At 38.5% G+C, this 15154-nt stretch overlaps 1 protein-coding gene and 1 pseudogene across 4 annotated transcripts in view; one reads left to right on the top strand and one right to left on the bottom strand.

The window, feature by feature from the left end:
- Positions 1-15154, top strand: part of DST (dystonin) — a 494969-nt gene that overhangs the window by 12331 nt on the left and 467484 nt on the right. The gene's annotated exons all lie outside the window — the stretch shown is intronic.
- Positions 1-15154, bottom strand: part of LOC115514623 — a 42270-nt pseudogene that overhangs the window by 7029 nt on the left and 20087 nt on the right.

Below are 15154 nucleotides of genomic sequence, written 5' to 3'. Positions count from 1 at the left end.
ATGTCTAGCTAGACTGATCAAGAGAAAAACAAAAATCACTGTTGTGATACATGGAAGAGAGTTTGTAACTATAGAACCCACAGACATTAAAAGACTAAGAGAATATTCTATACAATTTTATTCTACACAACTTGACAATGAAGATGAAATGGACAAATGTCTATATATAGCCTTCGGTTTTCCATCCTGAGCATATTTCATCATGTCTTAGAACTGCTGTAACTCCCAGATCTTGAATTCTGAAATATCTCTGATTACACAACCTCCTTTCTCTGTACTTCATCACATATTCCTGATGAATTTCTTCCTTACCTTCATCAAGACCTCTGGTCTCAGTCTCTCCTAACTTTCAGCCTATCTGACTTAACTTCACTTGCCCTTCTGCTCAGTACAGACCCTTAGCTGACTGTATAAAGAAGTTTTTACTGTTATTCTCACTTTGCTCTTGCAGTGACTTGCTCTGCCACCAGTGACTTTGACAATTCCCAGACCTGAGTCAATCTCATTGACCCCTTTTCTATTTCTGTGCCTAGGAGGTAGAGATTGACAGTTTGGGCTCTGGCTGGGCAGTGGTTCTGGTGTGAGTCAGGCTTGGCTCATTGCAGCCAGAACTCCTGTGTCTTTGGTCTGCCTCAGGCACATTCAGTTTTCCTCGACAGGTCTCTCCTCTTCCAGTAAGGCAACCCAAGTTGGTTCACTTGTGGCTAGATTTGGGTTCCAGATGTGGAATAAGCGAAGCCTCTTGAGGTCTAGGCTCTGAACATATGTAGTGCCTCTGTTCACACATTATTTTGGCCACGGCAGGTCACAGGGAGTGGGGGAAATAAGAGTCCTGATGCAGAGAATTGTGGTCACATTTGCAATCTACCATAGGTAATCTTTTGATTTCTCTCTGGTTTGCTTGTGTACTACACTCCTCAAAGCACTCATTTTAAGGTTTTTCTATTGTTTTCCTTGGACAGCCTATTCCAATATCTCAGATTTCATATATATGTAAATTACTTCCACCTGAAATTTCTAACCCTGGCTTAATTTTTCAACATTTTTTGACATATAATTTCGAGTTTTAGAATATTTTCCATCACCTCAGAAAGATTTCTCATGCCTGTTTGCATTTAATTCCTTTTCTCACCTCTCACCCTATAGTGGTTCTTTTTTTTTTAATGTTTATTTTTGAGAGAGACAGAGAGAGAGAGACAGAGAGAGAGAGATGCAGAGAGAGAAGGGGACGGGGGATCTGAAGCAGATTCTGCACTGACAGCAGTGAGACTGACGCAGGGCTCAAACTCATGAACCTCAAGATCACGACCTGAGCTGAAGTTGGACACTCAACCAACAGAGCCACCTAGGCTCCCCAACCCACCCCTCACCCCATAAAACCTCTGATCTACTTTCAGTATTTATAGATTTGCCTTTTCTGGACATTGAATATAAGTAGAATCATATAACATGTAGTCTTTTTGCCTCTGGCTTCTTTCATGTAGCTTAATGTTTTTGAGGTTCATCCATGTTGTAGCATATTTTAGTACTTTGTTGTTCATTTTTGTTGCTGATTAGCATTCCATTCTATGAATATACCACACTTTGTTTATCCATTCACCGGTTAATGGACATTGAATTCCCCCTGCTCAGTTTTTAGCTGTTTATAAATAATGCTGCTATGAATATTTGCTTAAAATCTTTGTGTGGACATATGTTTTCATTTATCTTAGGTAGATACCTAGGAGTAGAATTGCTTATTTATATGATAAAATTATGTTTAATTTTTAAAGAAATTGTCAAACTGTTTTCCAAAGTGGCTATACAATTTAATATTCTCACCAGCAGTGTATGAGGGTTCTAGTATCTTCACATCCTTGGCAGTACTTATTATTGTCTGCCTTTTTAATTATAGCCATTCTAGTGGGTCTGAAGTGGTATTCTACAAATTTAATTTGCGTTTCCCTGATGACTAATGATTTTGAGCATCTTTTCATGTTCATATGGTTCAAATCTTTGGCCATTTTTATTTTATTTTACATTATTTTTTAAAGTGTATTTATTTATTTTGAGAGAGAGAGAGAGAGAGAGAGAGAGAGAGTGAGAGCAGAGGAGGGGTAGAGAGAGAGGGAGAATCCCAAGGAGAGAATTCCAATCCCATGTGGTGGGATCACGACCTGAACCAAAATCAAGAATTGGACGCTCAACTGTCTGAGCCACCCAGGCACCCTGGCCATTTTAATTTTTATTATTTTATTAAAATACTGAGTTATTTCACCTGTATTTTTTTGTCTCCCACCATTTCCATTTGTCTGACCACCACTAGTACAATATCCTGTTGTAACATTCCATACATACTTAAAACCAAGCAAAGCATGGACTTCCATCTTTAAAAATTAAACAGGCATTTTGGGGGTGCCTGAATAGCTCAGTCAGTTAGGCATCCAACTCTTGATCTTGGCTCGGGTCTTGATCTCAGGGTTGTAGGTTCAGGACCCGCGTTGGCCTCTGCACTGGGTGCGAAACCTACTTAAAAAAATATTAAACAGGCATTTTGGACAACACAGTCTTGGCAATGGAACCTGGACTACATTTATCAAACATGGTAGGGAAAGTTTTCACTCTGCATCATAAAAAGGACAGCCAGATAGAAACTTGCACAGCAGTGAAATAAGATGGGAGAATTTTAACAACTGTTTAGTTTATTAAAAAGAGACTTTCTGGGGCATCTGGGTGGCTCAGTCAGTTAAGCGTCCCACTTTGGCTCAGGTCATGATCTTGCGGTCTGTGGGTTCGAGCCCCGCGTTGGGCTCTGTCCTGACGGCTCAGAGCCTGGAGCCTGCTTCGGATTCTGTGTCTCCCTCTCTGTCTCTGCCCCTCCCCCGCTCATGCTCTGTCTCTCTCTCTCTCTGTCAAAAATAAATAAACATTTAAAAAAATGTTTAAAAAGAGACTTCCTCAGGGGCACCTGGGTGACTCCGTCAGTTAAGGGGCTGGCTTTGGCTCAGATTATGATCTCACGGGTCTTGAGTTGAGTTCGAGCCCAGCATCAGACTGCTGTCAGAACAAAGCCTCCTTCAGATCTTCTGTAACCACTTCTCTCAGCCCCTCACTGGCTAGTGGTCACCCTCTCTCAAAAATAAATAAACATTAAAAAAAATAGATTTCCTACACTGCCAGAGATCTTGAATATGCCACCTGGCCAGTCATCCAAAGCAATTCTTCTCATAATTGATGACTTTGGCTTCCACTTTGGGAAGATAACCACCTTTTTCTGAACTTATTTGCATTTTGCATTATTTAATGTCTTCTATGAAGTAGGTCCTTTCTGTGTTTTAAGGTTTTTTTTTTTCTTGTTTTTTTTAAGGATTCGTAACCTTTTGATCTTGGTATTAATGATCTTGAGTTTTTTCATTCTTGGTTTGATTTCTGTGCATTTTTGGCTGGAATATTTCATATAGATTTCTTTACTGGGGTTTTCCCTTTAGCTCTCTCATCAAAATCATCATCATTATCATCATCTTCCTCCTCCTCTCCATCATATCATCATCTTCACTAGCAACAAGTTTTACCTTTTTCTGTGGAACTTTACTACCACTTCCAGGGGCAGATCGCTTTCCAGGTATATTTGGGAGTTTCACATCTTCCTCCTCTTCATCTTCTGACTGTGCATCTTCCTACATAGTACTAAATGCTATCCACAGAAATGCACAGCCTTGAATCACAGACCACAGGTGGTGTTATGCCAAAGCACCCAAAGGAAATCATTGACTGTACAGACAGTTTCAAAGTTGTCAGTGTTACTGTAATTGAGCTGCCTTCATAATTCATTGTCTCTGCCTCAACATTGTACAATTCATCTTTTTTTTTAGACTGAAGATCAGATATATTTATTGTCACATACATATAAATTAATGAAACATACCAATGAAAAGGTAAAAGGCTATATAGGATTTAACAAAAAATAATGAACAATGGGTTATGTCCTACATATAAGAATCAAACATTTATATAATGTTCTCAAAATAAATCAATTGTGTAGAGGAACAGATTAATGACTTAACTTGATTTTATTATTTATTTATTTAATGTTTATTTTTTGAGAGACAGAGAGAGAGAGACAGCACATGAGCGGGGGAGGGGCAGAGAGATAGGCAGACACAGATCTGAAGCAGGCTCTAGGCTCTGAGCTGTCAGCTCAGAGCCCGACACGGTGCTGGAACCTACAAACTGTGAGATCATAACCTGAACCAAAGTCAGATGCTTAACTGATTGAGCCATCCAAGCGTCCTTTATTTTTTATTTTTAAGTAGGCATAATGCCAAGCACGGAGCCCAGTGCCAGGCTTGAACTCATGACCCTGAGATGAAGATCTGAGCTGAGATCAAGAGTCAGACGCTTAATCGACTGAGCCACCCAGGTGCCTCTTAATTTGATTTTTTTTAAATTGAAAGACAATTGACATACAACATATTAGTTTCAGGTGTACAACATAATGATTCAATATTTATATATGTTGTGAAATGATCACCATAATAAGTCTAATTAACGTCCATCACCACACATAGTTACAAAGTTTTTTTCTTACGATGAAAACTTTTAAGATTCACTGTCAGAGCAACTTTCAAATATACCATACAGTATTATCAACCATAGTCCCCAGGTTGTGTATGACTTCTCCTTGGCTTGTTTATTTTATAACTGTAAGTTTGCATCTTTTGACCCCTTCCCATATTTTGCTTATCCTCCACTCCTCCTCCTCTGGCAAGCACAATCTGTTCTCTGTGTTTATGAGTTTGATCTTTTGTTTCGTTTTGTTATAGATTCCACATATAAATGGGATTATAGGTACAAGAAAAGAAAGCTCTCTGTTCAGATCTGCCTATTTTTTAATTGGGTTGTTTTCTTTCTCTTGAGTTGTTTGAGTTCTTTATATATTTTGGATATTAATGTGTTATCAAATACATGATTGTACAGTTCATCTTTTGCACTGGTCTCTAAACTGACCATTCTTAAAGATAACTGGTGTTCATTTTCATCATTATCCATCTTAAACTGATAATTTTTGTCAGCTTGTAGTTCATACCTGGAAAGATAGTTCTGGGGCTTCAGTCCATACACAGGTAGGAGAGAAGGTGGATGGAGATAAAGGACTGCTGCTCTAGAGAATAGCCACACAGGGTGGACTCATACCAGGGCTGATCTTTGCCCATTTTTAAGCTGGGTTCTGTGTCTTCTTGTAAGAGTTCTTTATATAATCTGGATATAAGTCCTTTAACAGACATAAAATTTGTGAATGTTTTCTTATGGTCTGTGGTTTGTCTTTTCATTTATTTAGTGCTACCTTTTTAAGTGTAAAATTTTAATTTTTTTGTTAAGTCTAATTTATCAATTATTTTCCTTTATGATACCATATCTAAGAATTCTTTGCCTCCTAGAGTCATGAAAATTTTCTGTTATTTTTTTTCTGGAAATTTTAGAGTTTTGATTCTTACATGTAGTCTCTGATCCATTTAGAGTTTTTCTTTATTTTATCTGAATTATTGATATTCTTTTAAATATTAGTAGAGTTCATCAGTGAAGCCATGTGAGGCTGGTGTTTTCTCTGTGGGACTATTTTAAGTTATCAATTTAAAATTAAATATTCAATTTCTTTACTTTTTATATGCCTACTCAAATTTTCTATTTCTTCTTGAGTCCGTTTGATCATTTGTATCTTTGTAGGAATTTGTTCATTTCATCTAAATTGCCTAATTTGTTGGCTTAATAGCATTCCCCTTTAGTTCTTTGTCTTTCTGTATAGTTGGCAGTGCTTTCAGATTTCTTTTTTCTTCTATCTGGTCAGAAAGTTGGGGCTTTCATTAAAAAGTGTGTGTTCTGTTGCACACTTCTGTGACTATGCCTGCATCCAGGGCTAAATGGCAGGAAGACAGAGAGAATATAAAGTGGTGAGAGTTGACCCCACTCTCTTGGGATCAGAGAGGAAGGTTTCCTTCCTAAGAGTTTTAGTTCCTATTCTTTTGGGACTTCTAATGTCACTGCCAGTGGGATTGCTTGAGGGCTGGAAGTTAGGAGAAAAAATGGGGGGATTTTTGCACTCCCTTCCTCACTCTGCAAGTCAGAATAAGGGGTCTTCTCTTGGAGTTCTCTCTCTCTGATCCTCAGTACCTAGCTCTGGGTTTCAGGGTGTGCAGCTGCATTGCATTCAGTCTGGGGGATACTGGAGACGAAAAATGGCAAACTCATGATTAGTTTGGTGATACTTCGAGTTCTGGCAGTTTTCCTTCAAGTTCGTTGTTACTAGTTGCTTTTCAGAATCCTCAGATAGCTAGTTGCTCTGTGCATTCTGTTCAGTTATATAGTTGTGTTCAAGGGGAGACATATGCTTATTCTACTTTACTGTACTCAAAACCCTGATATGTTTTAATTTGTCTATCCTCCTTCCACCTTAAGCCTGTTGCTTTTCTCCCTTTTATTTATTTTTTTTTTGGAAAATCTTGTAGAATTTTGCCATCTAAAATGAAGTGTGTATTGCTACGTATAACTCATGTAACACTGCAGATTCCATTTATTTAATCATTATACAGAATTTTTAGTAACTTAACTTTAATATGTTTTCATTTGGAAAAGTTTCTTTTCTTTTCTGATCAATCTCATCATTCTCCAGATTGATGTGTTCTCTAGATTTCCTTCTAATTTCTGGAAACGAAATAGACTGAGATTAAAGAACACCCCTCAGATTTTGGAGAAAACAATATACATTTTATCATGTTATTGAAGTTACACAGAGAATAGAATTCTCACATTAAGAATTAGGCAGTAGACCATTAACAAGCTTTAAGTAACTAACTGGCCAACTCTGGAGAATCATTAACAAACGTTAAATAAGTAAATTCCTGCCACTACCCATTCTGCAGTGAACTGTATGGAGGAGGAAGCAGACATTTTCAAGCATTTCAGACGGGTGTAGAGTGTAGCTAACTGCCTTTTGTTTTGAAAGCTGCTAAAGGGCATCCCAAAGGAATCCCAAATATATTTGAGAAGATTTGGTGAAACTATCTAGTTTTTGTTTGTTTGAGTTCCTTTATTTTGAAGGAGAGAGCAAGTGGAGGGGAGGGACAGGAGAGAGAATCCCAAGCAGGCTTCACATTGTCAGCACAGAGCCCAATTCTCCTGTGAACCGTGAGATCATGACCTGAGCTGAAATCAAGAGATGGATGCTTAACCAATTGAGCCATTCAGGTGCCCCAAAACTGTCTGGCTTTTCAAAAGTGATGTAATATAACAGAAATTTGCAATGAAAAAAGAAACTTAAAAGTTTAATAATTAATTTATAATCATGAGGTCTATTTCTACTGTTCTGAAGTCCTCTTGTGGGATCTCAACTTCTGAGGGACATTGTAAGAATCTGATGAAATCTATGGTCTATATCTCCAGAAATGTTAGGGATACATAGACATATACGTATGCAAGTGACTAAGGAGGTCCTTTTTTTTTTTTTTTTTTTAAATTTTTTTTTTTTCAACGTTTATTTATTTTTGGGACAGAGAGAGACAGAGCATGAACGGGTGAGGGGCAGAGAGAGAGGGAGACACAGAATCGGAAACAGGCTCCAGGCTCTGAGCCATCAGCCCAGAGCCCGACGCGGGGCTCGAACTCACAGACCGCGAGATCGTGACCTGGCTGAAGTCGGACGCTTAACCGACTGCGCCACCCAGGCGCCCCCTAAGGAGGTCCTTTTAATGCTCATGTGTGAATTCCTAGGGCAGAGATAGATTCCAGTTAAGAAATCCTGCAGTATTGGGGCGCCTGGGTGGCTTAGTCAGTTGAGTGTCTAGACTCGTGATTTTGGCTCAGGTCATGACCCCAGGGTCGTGGGATCTAGCCCTGTGTGGGTTCCATGCTGAGTGTGGAGCCTACTTAAGATTCCTTGTCTCTTTCCCTCTGCCCCCTCCCCTTGCTTGTGCTTGCTCTCTAAAAAAAAAAAAATAATAATAATAATTAAAAAAAGAAAAAAAAGAAGTCCTGCACTAAGATAACCAGGTATCTTTGTCTAGTTAGGGTTGGGATCATTTTCAAAAATCTCTGCCAGGTAAAAATGTGTCCTGGGTAATGCCTTCGGCAGGGTGAGGTGAGTTGAGCTTTAATTCCCACTATGGTTCAGGTGTGAGATGTTGTAGATAACTTCCTGTATATTATCTGTAATGCTTGGAGAGATAGTAATTCATAAAGTTATTTTCAATCTATAGTGTACAACTGGAAATTCTAGCTCACATCTTTTACTTACAGCATGGACGCTGATGTGCTCCAAGTTTGTTTAACAGTGAAGACATACATATTCAGGGACTATATGGGGCTACAAAAACTCCCTGGGGCAATGTGTCTCTGCTTGTCTTTACCATGCTGCAGTAATAGGGCTGCAGAAGTCAAGTGGTATAGTGGACATGATCCCAACTTAGTTGTTAAAAGGCCTAAGGACAGGGGCGCCTGGATGGCTCAGTCGGTTGTGTCTGACTTTGGCTTAGGTCATGATCTCACAGCTTGTGAGTTTGAGCCCCGAGTCGGGCTCTGTGCTGACAGCCTGGAGCCTGGAGCCTGCTGAGGATTCTGTGTCTCCCTCTCTCTGCCCCTACCCTGCTTGTGCTCTCTGTCTCTCATAAACGAACAAATGTTTAAAAAAATAAAAAAGACCTGAGGACAAGTCCCATTCTTTAGCTTCCCTAGCATAAATCACTTAATATTGCCAACGCTTACTTTCTTCTTTGGTAAACCAGAAATAGTAATAACTGTTCTTTTTGCAGGATATTCTGAGGATCCATGAAAATAGTACATGTATGTGATTTTTTAAAATATATAAACCTATCGATTGAAACGTAAAGAGACACATAGCTGTGATGAATGGAAACTTCATTCATTCACCCTGCATTTTTTCATTAGCAAGTACCTACAAATCTAACATGCATAGGGAATTTTTTTACCTCCTTATACTCCTGGCTGGAAATATGGCCCTACTATCTCTCAGATACTTTTTAGAATCTGTCCATCTTGTATAGAAAAAAGAGAATAAAAGGATGCTTAGTGTTAGAGAATGAGGAAGTCAAACGATCTATGTAATATTTGAGTTGAAGAAAATCAGTAATCAAGTAGTTTATATTAGCTCTTAAATTGATAGTGAAAAAGAGCAGGGTGATTTTAGGCTTTCCTGGAAATAGTGAGATCTTATCCTGCCCCACATCCTGGGTCAGAGATGGGGAAATGATAATAGCTGCCATTTCCTGAGAGCTTTCCTATCTTTACATATGTTCTATCTCATTTAATCATCACTTGCCTAAGGTCCTACAGAGGTTGTTCCAAGTTGAAATTCCAACTCTGGTCCTTTTTTTTTTTTTTTTAATTTTTTTTTAACATTTATTTATTTTTGAGACAAAGCATGAACGGGAGAGGGGCAGAGAGAGAGGGAGACACAGAATCGGAAGCAGGCTCCAGGCTCTGAGCCATCAGCCCAGAGCCTGACGCGGGGCTCGAACTCACGGACCGCGAGATCGTGACCTGAGCCGAAGTCGGACGCTTAACTGACTGAGCCACCCAGGCGCCCTCCAACTCTGGTCCTTTCACCTGCGTAGTCCATGCTCATAGCTACCCATCAGAGGAATGGGGCTGAATTAGAGCAAGCTGAACTGGCATTTGCCTCTTCTAAGATTCATAGGGATCAATGTTAATTCACATTTTTGAACCTTGAAAGCTCAGAGCCACCTTTGAGCTTGCTCTTTAGGACTTACAGACGGTGATAACTGCCATCTGAACACAAGATGGGATTCAGATGGGATCAAGTTTTAGCTTTAAGAAATATGGATCTCTGAGCTCCACTTACTAATTTTTGAAATTCTTAAATGAGTGAATTTACAATATTTAATCTATTTTCTGAGAGGTCGTTTTCAAGCATATTGGAATTTAAATTTCTGAGTTATTAGAATATATGAAGCAATATGATTATTATAACTTGTAAATATAGTGCATTTTGTCCATTATTATTAGAAAGAAAATGTGCTGGTGTTTTCCACAGGTGCAGTCAGATGCAGACTGAGGGGCTGAATTCCCCCTTGGTCTGCTCTTTTAGCTGTAGTCTGCTGGTTACAATACTGATGTGGCAGAACAGAAGAAACCAAAGGCTGAATTTTAAATAACATTCTTAGTTGTTTAGACTCTCTTAAAATATTTAGAATATCTAGCTATATGTCTGAATCATATGCTGTACTGGGTGGGAGGTAAAATTAGGAAATTTTGGCTGGCTACTGCTACATTATAATTTCTCTAGAAACCTCAAGAAAATAATGGACTCAAGCATGCCTTGAGCTGTTCTCTGAGAAACTATGGCAACAGGGCTTTTAATTAAAGCTGAACTAGTGTGTGTAGCTTAGAAAAACAGATACTGCCAAACTGATAGCAAGAGTGTATGGGAATAATCCAGGAAACTAAAAAAAAAATCTTTTTAGATATATTTGGTAATTCTTTGTTATCTATATTGTTCAAAGAAATAGTAGGAAAAAAAAGAAACAGTAGGAAAGTCTTTTAGCGGATGTCAATATTTGGCCTTGGAATATCCTGTATTGATTTTCTGTAAGCAAATATAGTTTCCTAATTATGCTTTTTAAGGTTAGTATTCAAATTATGTTTCCTGAGTGCAGGTTAACTGACCTTGGAAGGGCTAGCCTGGAGGCATCCTCCTTTGCAAGGGCAACCAACCCGGGATAGTCAAAAAGGATGATCTTTCCATTTTGATAACGGAGACTATATGTGTGCCACAGTGAGACAGCTCGTGGGCTGTTGATCAACAAATTAGTAAGCTAGCCTCCAGCTGAGATGAACCATTTACAGCCAACATGCTAGAGTTTGTAAACTCAGAGCATACCAAAAAGTAGTTAAAAAACCCCAAAAAGTAAATGGGAAGTCAAGAGTTGCCATTTTTCTAGGATCAAAATAATGTGTTATGCTCATAACTCCCAGTGATGGAGAGATTTTATCACCTTCTTTGCCATGGAAAGTTTGAGTTTATGTCTATTGCTTTGATATCACACCTGATTAGTGCTCCCATTCACTCTTAAAAATGTATGTTGTTTGGAGCATAAATTGTAAATCACTCGGTAAGGGCAATAACAGAGAAGATGAGCCTCTAATGAAATAAAATGCAATGGTGACAAATGTAAAGTTCATAAGCCAGAGACAGTGTAGGAACTGGCTCTTAAAATAGTCTGTTATCCAGTCTCCTTGGTTCTGGCTTGCAGTTTACCTTTTATTGTACTGTTAGCAGAGTTAGCTAGTATAGTATAGTATAGTATAGTATAGTATAGTATAGTATAGTATAGTATAGTGTAGCTAGTAACAGTATAATCAGATCTGATCTTCCACACCTTTTGCTTAATGGCTTCCCATTGCTTACAGAATTAGTATACCCTTTCTCAGTCTCAGCTCCACCCTACCTCTAATGCGTACATTACCTAAACACAAACAAGGCCCAGCTGTTCAGTGTTCCCTGTCCTCCTCTGTGTGTTCCTACTTTTCCCAGTGCCGGAATTCCTCTACTCTTTGTGTGTGTGTAGTGAACTCCTACTCATACTTAAAAACGAGGACTGAACATCACCTTTTTCCTTCCTTTATCTCACAATCCCCACTTAATTCTCTCAAACATTCTCCTCTGTGGGACTAGGTGTAGGGATTTACACATCTGTCTTCCTAAGGCAGGTGCTCTGTACAGTTGAACCTTGATGCAGGGGTTGGGACATCAACCCCACGGCAGTTGAAAATCCACGTATAACTTTTGGCTCCCCCCAAAAACTTAACTACTAATAGCCTACTGTTGACCGGAAGCCTTACCAATAAAATAAATAGTTGATTAACACATATTTTGTATGTTATATGTATTATATACTGTATCCTTATAGTAACATAGAAAAAATATTATTAAGAAAACTCAAGAAAGAGAAAATGCATTTATAGTACTGTGCTGTATATAAAAAACAAAACAAAATTGTATGACCTGTCAGAATGGCTAAAATCAACAACTCAAGAAACAACAGGTGTTGGTGAGGATGTGGAGGAGGGGGGAAACCTCTTGTACTGTTGGTGGGTGTGGTCACTATGGAAAACAATATGGATGTTCCTCAAAAAGTTAAAAGTAGAACTACCCTATGGTCCAGCAAAGGCACTATCAGGTATTTACCCAAAGAATACAAAAATACTAAGTCTAAGGGATACATGCACTCTGATGTTTATAGCAGCATTATTACAATAGCTAACTTATGGAAACAGCCCAAGTGTCCATGGATTGACGGGTGAATACAGAAGATGTGGTATATACACAATGGAATATTACTCAGCCATAAAAAAGTACAGAATCTTGCCATTTGCAACAACATGCATGGAGCTAGAGAGTATTATGTTAAGCAACATAAGTCAGTCAGAGAAAGACAAATACCATATGATTTCACTCATATGTGCAATTTAAGAAACAAAACAAATGAACAAAGGGGGAAAAAAAGGAGAGAGGAACGCAAACCAAGAAACAGACTCTTGGGGCACCTGGGTGGCTTCTTCAGTTGAGCGTCCTACTTCAGCTCAGCTCATGCTTTCGTGGTTCATGAGTTTGAGCCTTGCGTCGGGCTCTGTGCTAACAGCTTGGAGCCTGGAGCCTGCCTCAGATTCTGTGTCTCCCTTTTTCTGTGCTCCTCCTCCGCTTGTGCTCTGTCTCTGTCTCTCTCAAAAATAAAAAAAAACATTAAAAAAAGAAGAAGAAGAAACAGACTCTTAGCTATACAGAACAAACTGGTGGTTACTAGAGGGGAAGGAAGGGGAGGAATGGGTGAAATAGGTGATGGGGATTCAGGAGTGCACTTGTGATGAGCCCTGGGGGTTGTATGGAAGTGTTTAAATCTCTGTATTGTATACCTGAAACTAACATTACCCTGTGTTAACTAACTGGAATTTAAATAAAAATGTAAAAAAGAAAAATCTGCGTGTGGACCTGCGCTGTTCAAACCTATATTATTCAAGGGTCAACTGTAGTTTTTAATCTTGTCTCCACAGCCTTGTGTGGCGTGTGGCACAGAATGGGTACTTACTATTTGTTGAATATTTGATGTTTGGTAAATATTTGATGAATGGATGAGTGGGCTTAAGTGGGTAAAGTAATTGGAGTCACTAGGGCATATTTGAGAAAACACAGAGTAGTTGAAATTTGGTTCTGCTGTTATCCCTCTTTCCTTTTTCTCATTCTTCTGCTCCTCCAGGTGCCTGTTTCTTGGCTTCTCGGAACACTTTCTTCAGGGTCTCACCTGGGCTTGCCTTACCCCTGAATTCTCCTCAGCTTCTAAAATCCCTTTTGCCTTTCTTCCCCAAACTTCTATCTTCACCTCCCATCAGAATGTCATTTCCATACTGAAGAATGCAGCTAGATATAATTAGAGGATAATCACTTCAGCTTAATTCATTCCAGGTTATAAAAGACTGACAGGGAGACAGCAGGAAGTGTCTGATATTTGAATTCCACAATAGAAAGGCTTGCTTTGTCTGTTCAGATTTCTGACTGTGTATAACCTTCCCTTTCATATAGTATATTAATGCCATCGCTAAACAGGTTTTCATGCCAGGGTTTCGGATTATGTCATTCAATCTTGACAAAGGAATATTTTGAGAGAGGCCTGACTGTAACCAGTTTCAGCAATATTAATGTCTTTGTTCAGCAGCATTTGTGCAATTATTTGGATATTTTACTGCTTTTTTTGGTATTTTTTTATATACATGAACAAACATTGGAAATACTAATGATGGTGATAAGGAAATTAAGTTTTATTCAGCTAATGAACTTCAGGCAAAGATATAAAAAAATCATGTGAGGCAAGAGTTGATTCTTAGTCTCAAATGGATGCTCACCAATTTTAACCCTCCGTGTAGTCTTTTATTATTTGGAAAAAAAAAGCAAAAGTAAGGAAAATGTATGGAATTCTGGAACTCTACTTCAAAATTGTATACAAAAGGGGAGCTATAACTAAGGATTTTTTAATTTTATATTTTGGTTTCCAGGCCAGAAACCTAAGTCTCTCAGTGTGACTTTGCACATTTTATATCTTCTGTGTTTTCAAAAAACCGTTCGGTACAATTGAGGGGCCACCTGTAAAAGGGAAGGATATGCTTGGGTTTCCTTCAAGCTGCCCCTTCAACGTTGTTAGCTCTTGCTTTAAATCCTTCTAGCAGCTGAAATCTAGCTAATCGATACCTTTGCTGCAACTACTTTAGTAGATCCCCAAATTAGAGCCCTGCAAAACCAGGATATGACACAGGCCCCTGGACTGGGTACTGAGATTTATGAGATGAGGCCAGAGGTTCTGAAACCATCACCACTTCCCTTCCCTGTTTTCCTCATCCATCCAGGAACCACCAGAGCCTGGAGGGCAGTTTACTCTGGGCCACGAATTCTGAAGGGCTCGGTCTTACTAGAAGAGTGAACTCAACTGACTGAGAGAGGCCTTTCTGTCAGAAGCTTAAGTGGAATAAAATCAGATTGAATAAGACCTGCCCTTGCCTTTGTGGAACTCTCTTTCCTCCCTTCATCTTATAGTGATGTGTCATTCGCGGAGAAATTTGTCATTCACTGAAGTTAGTGTTCATGTTTTCTTTTTTCTCTTCTTTGGCTATACCTGCATTTTCCTGAGAGTTGCTATACTTGTGCATAGAATCAAAGGGTAAATGGGGTTTGTTGTTATTTGTTTGTTTTTTCTGGCTTTGCACATGGGATTTTAGTAATGGGACTAGGAGAATGGAAAAAAGTAACCAGAAAAACTTTTTGTATGCTGGTATCTCTTCTGTGTAGAACTTAAAGATTTAGTTAGGCAGTATTTGTGGTTAATTGCCTATTTTAATTTTTGTTTTATTTTTGCATGTAAAACATTCACATGATTCAAAAATTAAAATATAAAATAAAAATATATCAGTGAGAATTCTTATGCCATTCTTGTTCCTCATATATTAGGAAATCTTAGATTACTACTGTTCTAAGTTTATTGTGAATCCTTTATTATTTTTCTTTTTACAAGTAAATAAATATATATTTTGTTTTTCTCCTTTTTCATATGCATAGTAATGTGCTGTATTCACTGTTGTGCATCTTGTTTTATCCACTTAA

Source organism: Lynx canadensis, chromosome B2 (genome assembly GCF_007474595.2).
Source record: "Lynx canadensis isolate LIC74 chromosome B2, mLynCan4.pri.v2, whole genome shotgun sequence".
Lineage (NCBI taxonomy): Eukaryota > Metazoa > Chordata > Mammalia > Carnivora > Felidae > Lynx > Lynx canadensis.
The sequence above is the reverse complement of the archived record's forward strand: the minus strand, read 5'-3'. Positions and strand labels throughout refer to the sequence as shown.